This window comes from Saccostrea echinata, unplaced genomic scaffold (genome assembly GCF_033153115.1).
Source record: "Saccostrea echinata isolate AGI-Se365-2 ecotype Australia unplaced genomic scaffold, CSIRO_AGI_Sech_v1 ptg000005l, whole genome shotgun sequence".
Lineage (NCBI taxonomy): Eukaryota > Metazoa > Mollusca > Bivalvia > Ostreida > Ostreidae > Saccostrea > Saccostrea echinata.
In genome coordinates this window covers 1,187,627-1,198,633 of record NW_026889754.1, presented here as the reverse complement: position 1 = coordinate 1,198,633, position 11,007 = coordinate 1,187,627, and positions in this window count along the sequence as shown.

Below are 11,007 nucleotides of genomic sequence, written 5' to 3'. Positions count from 1 at the left end.
TTTGCAACTTATACATCATCTCTCTGCCATACTAGGAAATCTGAGAGTGCTATGGTACATGTGACTTACCGTATAAGTTTTTTATTGGTTTTCTCTAGATACCATATAGAGAGCTGCGCCTTCTCGTGACCTTTTAACCTCTCTATAGGGTATCTAGAGAAAACCAATAAAAACTTTTACGGTAACTACTACTAGACCAATTTTGTTGTTGATGCTAATCATACTATTTTTCTTTCTTTTGGGCAACAAAGCTTCATTTATCAATAAACGGATCCTCGAAATTGTTGTATTGTGACAGAGTTCTTCCGCCGATTAAGAGGTGCAGGAGAGAGCCTTTTTTTTTAATAAAATACATGTTTTACCATTCCATGAGGAGTTACGACCGCCTATTTAATTTGAAAACGGCAATTTTTGGCATCAGTGTAACCCACCTATCTCGGGAAACTGTGTCCGGAGTCGTCAACTGTTATTCACACAAATTTCTACCCATATAAATATGACAGAGCCTTGAAGAAAAAACAAAACGAAACAGGCTTGCAGGTTTTAACATAAAAATTTTTAAAAAATGGATTTTCGAGTTTATTCAGTAACTGATGAATATTAAATGAGAAATAAATCACGTGGAAGCAATCTCATGAATAAATTGCACACGATTTCTCCATATGAAGATATCGAACACTATTCAAGCTCAAAAGTCCATTAAACAATATACAAATTGGAGCAGAGCAAACACGGACCTCCACAAAATCAGAGGTGGGATCAGGTGCCATGGAGGAGTGAGCATCTCCTGCCTACCGGTCACACCCGCCGTGCGCTCCTTGTCATGATCGGGAAATAACGGAAAAATCCGTCGACAATTCAGTGTGTATATAATGGCCTAACAATTAATATGAAAAACGTCAGTCAGCATTTGACTCAGTGATAAATTGTATTTGCTGACAAGGTCATTGTATTGACCATAGAACGTACGAAATGATGACCTTAAACGAGACTGCTAATATTCTTGTTTCTTCAACTTCTTTGTCAATAATTTACCTCGTTTTAAAAATTGTACATACGTAGAGCATGCTCTTGCGTATCGAATCAACTGAGAGATATAAACCCCGTATGCAGGTGATGAAGGTATACAGTGCAGGGAACTAATTTTGTTACATAAATCAGCATCAGCATAAGTAAAATTAGCATCAGCATCCAGCTAGCATCAGCATTTAAAAAACAGCATAGCCAGGATCAGCATCAGCAAGCAAAGGATAAAACTAGCGTTGACCTACTTAAAATCGGCATTGACCTACTAGCATCAGAATGTCAGTAAAAAACTTGAAAACAGAGAAAGATTTGTTTTAAAGTATTCAAATTATTAATACATAGCGAGATATTCTGATCAAATATTTATATAAGGCATTTTTATTACTTTAAAAGTAAATGCTGAAATCCATTTATCTACTTTCGGTAGCAAGATGCTACTTCCGGTAGCATTGACCTAATTATAAAACAGCATCAGGATAAGGATTGCTAGCAATAAATCGGCAAGCAAAGGAAGCATTCAAATCAGCAAGCAAAGAAAGCATTCAAATCAGCATTGATGCTGTAACAAAATTAGTTCCCTGCACTTTATTCCTGCATAAGTAAGGGAACTTAACGATTGAAAAGTTAAAATCATCACGTTTATCATAAAGCTTGGTTGTTAGATTACCATTAACGTCTTTTTCAAGTAAAATATTCAAATATGAAACAGATGTGTCAGACTCTGTGGTATCTTTTATCTCAAGTTCACCAGGATATATCGTATCAACATAAGAATGAAAATAGCCATTGTTAATTGACAATACGTCGTCGATATATCTAAATGTCGAGTTGAAGGCCACAGCAAGTGTTTTCTTCTTATCACGTGTAAGATTTTGGATAAATTGAAATACAAGGACCAAAATTACGAGGGAGTGACAAATACATTTTCACGGCCTTGATAAAATCAGTTCCAGAACCAATTCAAGCTCAGTGGAGCATAAGGAATGATACCAGCAATAGTTATATACCATTAGACATCAACAGTGAAGAGTACAGAGGATCATCAAACAATCTTCCTGAACCTTTGCTGTGTGTTAAACAGAAAGTAACATTACAAAATCATCTCCTCCAGATAGAGGTTCAAAACTTCATTGGAATCACTGCAAAGGAGATTCCAGGTGTGTTTAAAAATAAATATTTGACTGCCGTCATGAGAAAAGGGCCCTTATCTTTTGACGTCACAATGCTCAGAAAACGACGTCAAAGTCGCGGTATTGTAAACACGAAAGTAATTTAAATTTTGTTGACTGCATTTTTGTAGAAATACACGTGTAGATAGAATGAAATAAAACTGAATTTCCTGGTATGAAAAAAAAAAATAAAATCATACGAATTTTAAAGCGGAAATTCTAATAAATAACATTTTTATCATTTAGTACATGTATTTATTCAGGTTTCTGTGTAAATGTTCTGTATAACATAATCCAAACGTTATGATGAACGCATTATCAGATAGAGCGATTAAAAGCGACGTCTATATATGATGCAAGGCTACAGATATATATACTAGTATATATTTTTTTTCTTTTTTTGACTGAGCTATTTGAAAATGCTTATATTCGACTTATACATTGATGTATTAATTAGTCTTAGTATACTGATAGGTAGTTAGTACATAGTTACATTTATATTTTTTTCAGAGGGAGAGAGAGAGGGGGCACTCAATGCACATATACATGTACGAGTTATTTAAAAGTAAAAATGCTTCTTTCATTTGGTAAAATATATTGTAATAATGTTATGACATATTTTATTTTTATTCCATTGCTCATCATATCAATTAGCGCAGTTAGACCAGTTCAAGTGTGTGGCGTCGTTTTCCAAATGGAGATTGGGGGGGGGGGGGGTTACTCTCTACCATCGGCTCATACATTCACCTCTGTCGTTGGCTCGTGTATATCACAGTGATAAGCACGAGAAATAGTGCGTTTGTTTAAATTCATTATAATTAAATCTCTGCACAAATGTTTCTAGTTTAAGGTAGATATTTATTAAGTATATCTAGAACTATTTGTTTAATTTGAAATAACCCATGGAATATTATGTTTTTTACCTTATGTCAAAAATCTTGACGTGAGCCCATCGCAGAGACGTCTGAGAGAGAAACGAACGACAACTCTGCAAGGGAGATGGGGGGGGGGTATAATTAACAAACCAAAAAAGTCTCCGAAGGTATAGATACTGTAATACGGGAAATTTGATGTTCCTATCACAACAATGGAAGGGGTGTGTATGCGGCAAAAGGCCTTTTCATTAATAATTAACAGCATGAGAATATTCTCCGGGAAATTTTTTTTTTTGGGGGGGGGGGGGGGCCCTCTCCCCTTTGATTATACTGCCTAAGGATCAAAGAAAAGTGATGTGCATATGTCTCTGGTAAATATGCAAGTTTTGAAATCAGGCATAATAAACATGTGTACATAGCATAAAAACTTGCACTATCGAATGTTTTCAAAGTTTTTTGTGTCTTTTCCACAGTATTTTCGTATCCATTGTTTACTTGTACATGTAAGAAAGCTCAAATCGAGAACTAATTAATGGTGAAATTACACGATCCCGGAAAACAATAAAGCATGCACAAAATTGCTGATGAATTTCATAATACGAAGTATTTCTTTAACAAAGGTTGAAGTACATTATCATAAATATCGAAAAAAGTATTATTCTTTGATAACAATTACCTTCTTCTATTTTGTTTAATTTGTTCTGATGAAAGTCAGCTTGGAATTTATTAAACTAGCATTTTGTTTAGGAATTAAATACAGTTAAGATGGAACCCCCCTCCCCCCCCCCCCCCCGGTAAGTAAACAATAGTCACTTCGATAATAGTTTTATTCTTGAAAAAATGTATGAAACAGAAGAAACAATGGATTAGGTTTTCAAGAAATTTACTTCGGATAAATGGCGATATGACGACAACCTTTGGTAGAAATAGAAAAAGTACTAGAAACAAGCATAAGTGGTCGTGGGTGTCATTCAAAATGATATAAAAATTCTCAAATTGTCCATTTTAACATCAACCGCAAGCTCAACAAAGACAATCAACAGCGACGGATCCAGAAATTCCATAACGGGGCGCAGTAGAAGGCAGGGGCTCTGGGGGCTGCATTGAAGCCTCCAGCGGGTGCAGAGCAAGGCCCTGCTGGGGTCCGGGGGCGAATCCCCCAGAAACTGACGAATTCTAACAAATAAGAGGTGTTTTTTCCCTTGATTTTAGGATAATACAAACAAATTAAAAAAAATAAAATTCAAACCGGGGGGGGGGGGGGCGCACGCCCGGCGCTGGATCCGTCTTTGATCAAGAAATCTGCATCATTGGAAAAAAAAAATAAGAGAACCGGTAATGATTTGAGCGAAAAAGGAGACACAACTTTGTAGCTGTAGCTCGTTGATCTGCACGAAGAAATTAGAATAGACAACCGGAGAGTTACAAGACGAACTGTTAAAAATATAGCTCTATATTTGTTTCTTTCTGTGTACTACTATATTTCATTTGCCAGCTCAAAATATTGCAAACGATGAATTCCTAGCATGCATTCTACTTTTATTTCATGATCGTCTGAGAAATATGAGGATTTATTCAGTCAAGAAAAATCATATTTCCCGAGTCGAATTCGTTGACAAAAAGCATGATGACGACAGGGATATATAAAAATTTATGGCCTTGTCACTTGGCTGTCTGAAACCAATCAGATAACGCTTATATAGAACAATTATAATGAGGTGTAATAAATTCTGTTGCTTCTTCTTTCAAAACTTTGATGCCTGTGAAATATGTAAGGAAGAATTTAATTTTTGTGAATAAATGAAATTAAGAAATGGATCAAAAATACGCACGCACTCGCGCACACCTTTCAGCGTTTATTAGCTAAAACATTGCAGATGATTGCCGACTATTTTTCTATGTTCGGCAGGTAAGAATTAATATATGATCACATTTAGAAACATTTATTACAGAAATTTCATTTTGAGATTACAGTAGCGGCCCTTTTACAAATGTTAGTAACGTCGAGAAGAGGAAAATATTTGAAATTTCACAGTTATGATTAAAGATAGCAAAGGTAAAAAAAATAGAAAAGAAAGAAAGAAAATAAAGGACAGAGTCATTTATAACAGCTTTTGATAACATATGATTTACTTGTAAAGAGAAATAAGTTGACAAACGTATCAATTTTCATACACGGGCTAAACCTTTATGAGACAATCATAAGACCTAATTTTGTGCCTCTATTTTCTGTTTCTACTCCATCAGTAAGGCAGGCGCAGAAACAAAATTGTATGAACAATGAAAGTTTATTTTTTTTCAGCGTATACAAAAGAAAATGCTCTTGGAATTTTAAATAGAAAACAAATATTTTAATATATGATTTTCACGTACTACGGATAAACCTTTTTGGAAACAATTTTACATATCATGACGTGATATTTTGTCCGTTAGAATTCATCTCTGATACAGAGAATATGCGAGGTTTTGTTTGGGTTGGATCTTCCCTTATTCCAGAACTGTGTAGATTTTTTTTTTTTATTTTAATGTACAAGTGCTTTATATATTCTTTAATTGAGCTAGAATAGAATGCCTAGTATGGAATTGTACAGTACATGCATTTTATTTTCGAATGAACATAATCCGTTTCTAGAGCCTGTCTAGCCCCCCCCCCCCCCTCCTTTTTCCAACTCCATGTAACTGGATCTGCCTCTAGAATTGTAAACATGTTAGAACAAAGGCAACTTCAGGGTTTATATTGACAAACTAGTAACTTGCAAGAAGAAATCAAATATCGGCTAGAGTTTATACGTATTATTAAGTTTATTTGAATAATTTAAAACCGAATTTTACGCTCGCGGCGTCATTACGTCTTCATGGAATAACATCAACGTTGTCTGATGCGCCTTACTAAAATGATCATAAAATAGTGAAAAAATAAGATATTTTTAAAGGTAATGTATTTTTGCATTCAGAAAGAGTCAGGCTATCAAAATTTACCAAAAAGTCATTTTGTGAAATTTTGACCTTAAGGGCCCTTTTCTCATGACGGCAGTCATTTAATTAATATATTGTCCTAGTTAAAGGCAATTACATCCAAGGAAATCCAAAACCATTGAATAAAAAAAAATCACTCTGCAGATACTTTTATTAAGTAGGAATTTATCTTCAGAAAATTATTTAGATCAAAGCATATACATAAAATATACATATAATATTAAACACATCTTAATTTATCATTTACAAATCTAAACACTTGCATTTTTAATTTAATTAAATAACCATGAGAATTTCACCTCAATGTCCGGCTTTTCCTGCTGTTTCACTGATCCCCTGGTTCTTTTCGGGAGAAGCCCCCTGCTTCTGAATGGACAAATTTCCAGATATTTTTTACCCAGACTGTCTTTGACTGAGCTTCAGGCATCACTCTGCCATGAGTAGGGGTGGGAAATGAAACCCTTAGTCAGCCTCCTCATCATTTGACATCAGGATGACTTTGATTTTCATCTATACAAAAGTAATAATGAATATAAATTACTAACGGTCATGTGATCATTAGTTCATGAATAAAGTGTACAACATTTCTCCATATGAGCTGAGGCAGAAGTGCTGGTGTACATATTCTTGGGTTCCGATCGGCCGTTTCCATAGCTGAGGTGATCTTCAGGGCTAACTTTAAAGTAAGCTTGGTTTTACCTGAGAGCCGCTTCTGAATGATCCTGTCGTCATTAATCCACACCAGTCTGTCCTGCAACACTGTGTCTTGTCGTCATTTATTCCCACCTGTCTGTCCTGCAGCATTGTGTCCTGTGTTGCTCCCACCAGTCTGTCCTGCAGCACTGTGTCCAGTATTGCTCCAAACTTGCAATGATCGGACAAGCTCACGAGTTCCTTACGTAAGTCGTCCTGGTTTTTTCACACGTCTGTTGAACTTGAAACATGAATAAGGATATTATGATCCTTGATCATTTTAACTATGTCCGTATACCCTTTTTCGCAAGGTTTGCTTGGCGCTAATAGGTCTCTTACAGGTTTGTCTGTATTTTTTTTACCGATAACACGCAGTTCCATTGTTTGTCCATATCAGTGATATCTTTGGCATTAAAGTAACTCTCCAGCCACTCTATATATTGGATCCACTATTCACTGTCATAATAAGCGGTTAATGTTCATGTGGAAAGTCACTGATAAATGATTAGAGCTTTTAATAAACAATAAAGTTTAACCTCAATGCCGTATGTAATATCCTTCCACTGAATATTACAGATGAGGTTCCGCGTTATATATAAGCATGTATCTACGAATTTACAACTGATAAATACCCGTAGTGCTTCAGTGATATACAGAATTTAGTATTAACATGAGGGTTCATGTACAGTTGCATAAACAAAATTATGCATCCTGCAAAGCTGTCTGTGTGGTGCCTGGCCAGATTCTCACGTCCAGTTCTTTCAGCGAATTAAACAAACAGTTAGGAATACCGATACCTAACAATGGGTTTTGTGTAAAATTATGTTGGGTCGGAGGTACATTAAGGGTAGTGATTGTGTCGACTGTATGAGGAATTATGAGTAATTTGATGGTGTTCTGATGTCATGGGTGATAAGGTTTCATACGGGGGAGAATTTATTTTCCTTTCCGTGAATTTGACCAAGTCCGATTAGTCTCTGATATGATCGATGGTACATATCGCAATTGTCTTTAACAGTTTTTTCCTTTAGAAGATCTTGCATTCTTGAGGAGCTTTTATTGACACAATTGTCTGCACAGAAAGAGTAGTCTGTCGCAGAATTTAGTCAGATCCTCATTGACCAAAATTCACTTGGTTTCTTCGCAGTCATGTTTTTGCTGGAGTTTCTGAGCATATGGAATGATATCAGGTGACGATTTTGCGTGGATCTTATAGTTCTTTTCTGGAGTTTTCAACTCCATGTGAGTTTATAATATAATGATACTTATACAACTTTTTGTTATAAATCATAACTAATGGAAGATAATTATGATGTTTTGAAATTTTATCACATGCTTAAAGCTGGATTTGAACACGCCAAATGCCCCCTCTATCACATTTCTTGTCTGGCAGTTAGCATGATTATATCTTTCCTCCATTTGAGTAGAAGGGTTATTGAATGCTGTTATGAGGAAATCTTTCAAAGGAGCCACCCAGCAGCCAACCACCTTATGTCAGGTTAGCCACAATACCCGGAATGTTGGGGTTTGACATGATGTATGCATCATCAGACGCACTGCCTGGGAATCGGCATTTATTGATAAGAAATCTAAAATAAAAGTAGGATTATAACATCGTATGATCGTAAAGAAAGTTAAGCAGGAAGAGAAACAAAATGTTCTCCATTTTAAAATTAATTATATTCTTAAGTGGATTGCATTGTGCAAATTCGCTAACAATTTTTTGACAGACCTAATCTCTGCGTCCACAACCCCTTGGATATTCAGCGCATGAAAGTTCTTTCTTGTTACACAGATGTGCTCTTCTTCGCTGCTCATTCTTTGATAGGGATATGCGTCCCGTCTATGGCTCCTACCACGTTAGGGAAACAGGCGATGCGGTGAAATTGTTCTCTCATTTTTCTTAAAGAGATCACTGATGATGGAATTTTAATATTAAATTGAAAACCCCATGAATATCTCCAACTTCGGAAAAGAAATCAGCTGTTGCAATTGTTAGATGGATCTAGTTCATTAGGGTCCAGGCAGAGTTTTGGAAAAAGGTGAGAACTTAAACAGGGAATATTGGCTCCTGTGTCAACTAACGCCTTGATAAGAATTTCAAAAATTTAGATGTTTACAGTGTTCCTTTCCACTGGCCTGGCATAATCAAATTAACATTTCTAGCTGACGTGGCTGCTTTTGGTTTGGCTGAGTGGTGTTTTTGATGTTTGTTTGCACTACGGGACAAAGCAGGGTTGTTGCTTGGAGTTTTGAAGAATGAGCTTTTCGAATATTGTTAGCACTAGACAAGAGTTGTTAGTTAAAGGTTAATGCTTGAAGGAGGATGCTGCTGAAGTTGATTGATTAAGTGTTGCCTTTCCTTTTTGGGGACGGGCATGAATCCCTATCTTTTATACAGTGGTTTCATCAATATTTATTGAATACCAATTTTCGTAGATTTCGTTATTATGTTTATCCACGAAATTAAATTTTCACTGAACTGTAATATATCTAAACATATCATAATTATAATATCATTGACCACAAATTTACATATCCTTGAAACTGTGATTTTTACTTAATTCATGAAAACTGATGCCCACGAATATTAATGAAACCACAGTAGTATTAGTGATTTGTTGACCAGAAGGTGTTTAGAAGGTAGTGCTTAGTTTATGTTTTAGGTTTTGTGCAAACTGAGCTGTAGTGATGAAAGTTTGTACAATAACGGCACTTAGTGTTAAAGGCTGGACATTTTTTTCTATCTTGGCAAGAATTACCACAACTTCTGACTTCCTCCCACACACACTCTTTTTTCATCCTGATGACGTCTGAGGGTCTGGTCTCGTCTGTTCCAGTGACTAGATCCTGAGAAGTCTCGATGTCTGGACTTTCTGGACCTGTCCCTGCTGGAGTTTTATGGACGGCTCATGCTCTCTAGAACTGTCCGGGTAACCATCATGTTCTAGAGATTGATCCCTGTATCAAGTGTCCTGAAGCTCTTCAGAACTTTCCCGATATCGATCGTAATGGGGTGAATTCCTATGGCGCTGATAACAAGAATTAGTATGGTTATCAGCTGGGAATTCCTCTCTGTAGGAATACCTTGGTCTTTCTGAAGTTGTTCTACCAATGCACTGATTTGCACTGTCATACAGGGTGTGAAGCCTCGCCCAATACGGATCCATTTCACACCTTGTAGGACTCCATAGTAGGTCCCTAACTGACTATTTCACGAATTTATCCAGCTGAATACCTTTTTAAATATTGAAAAATCGAAATATCAAGTTTTAATCCAATAACAATCGACATAAAATATCATGACAAGTAACACAATAACAAAGCTTAGAGCGGAATCGCCTGTCCGATTTTAATATCACTCTTTGACGGTGACGTAATACGAAAAATTTCAGGGCGTCAAGTGATAAGCATTCATCCAATCAGTAATCTACAAAATTGTCTGAAGCGTGAGAAAGGTGTTTTTTGGGGGGTTGAAGCATCAAATGAAACATGCTCCCAACCAAGTTGAACTAAGGAAATGTCTCTTCTTGAGGCTTGGAAGGTCTGGGATTCTCTTGCAAGAACTCAACCCTAATATTGATGAACTGTATCTTGTAGGCTTCATCCAGATCGTAAGAGCTAAGGCAAGGCGTTCGAGGTATTTTACACAATTTCCCCCGACTCCTGTTTAATGCCTAGCATGGCCATCTTATATGATGCTGGCTTTATTCAAACTAGTATAACTTGATAAAAATTGGACTCTGCTGTCAACACGGAGGATGGTCACAGGAGTGGGTGATCGGCCCGGTACGAGTTGTCGTTGTACAACAAGACCGGCAAAATCAAATATTACATAGGAAGTATCCATCTTACTCCATGACGAAAGAAGTCTTGAATATTGAACAAAGACAGCGCCTGATAGCTAATCGCTTCATAAGAGGAATCTTACCTTTGTCCTTGATAAGTATGCTGAGATAGTAAGGTTGTGTGTTATGGTTACCAGACGAAGGCCAGCATAATGGTGCACTGTATGTATGATGTACATACAATTTTCTTTTGTGTCGCATAACCAACCATCATCTAAGTACATAATTATTGGAAATAAACAAGCTTTCCAATATGCTACCAAAGGTCTTTAATGTTTTTTTTAAAAGATATATCCCGCGGAACTTAAACTAAAAGGTAATACTGTAAATGCCAAAAAATCTGACAGTTAATTTTTCAAGGAAACCCTAGATATTGATAATATTGGTAATGGTCCGGGTGTATATTTATATGATGATTCC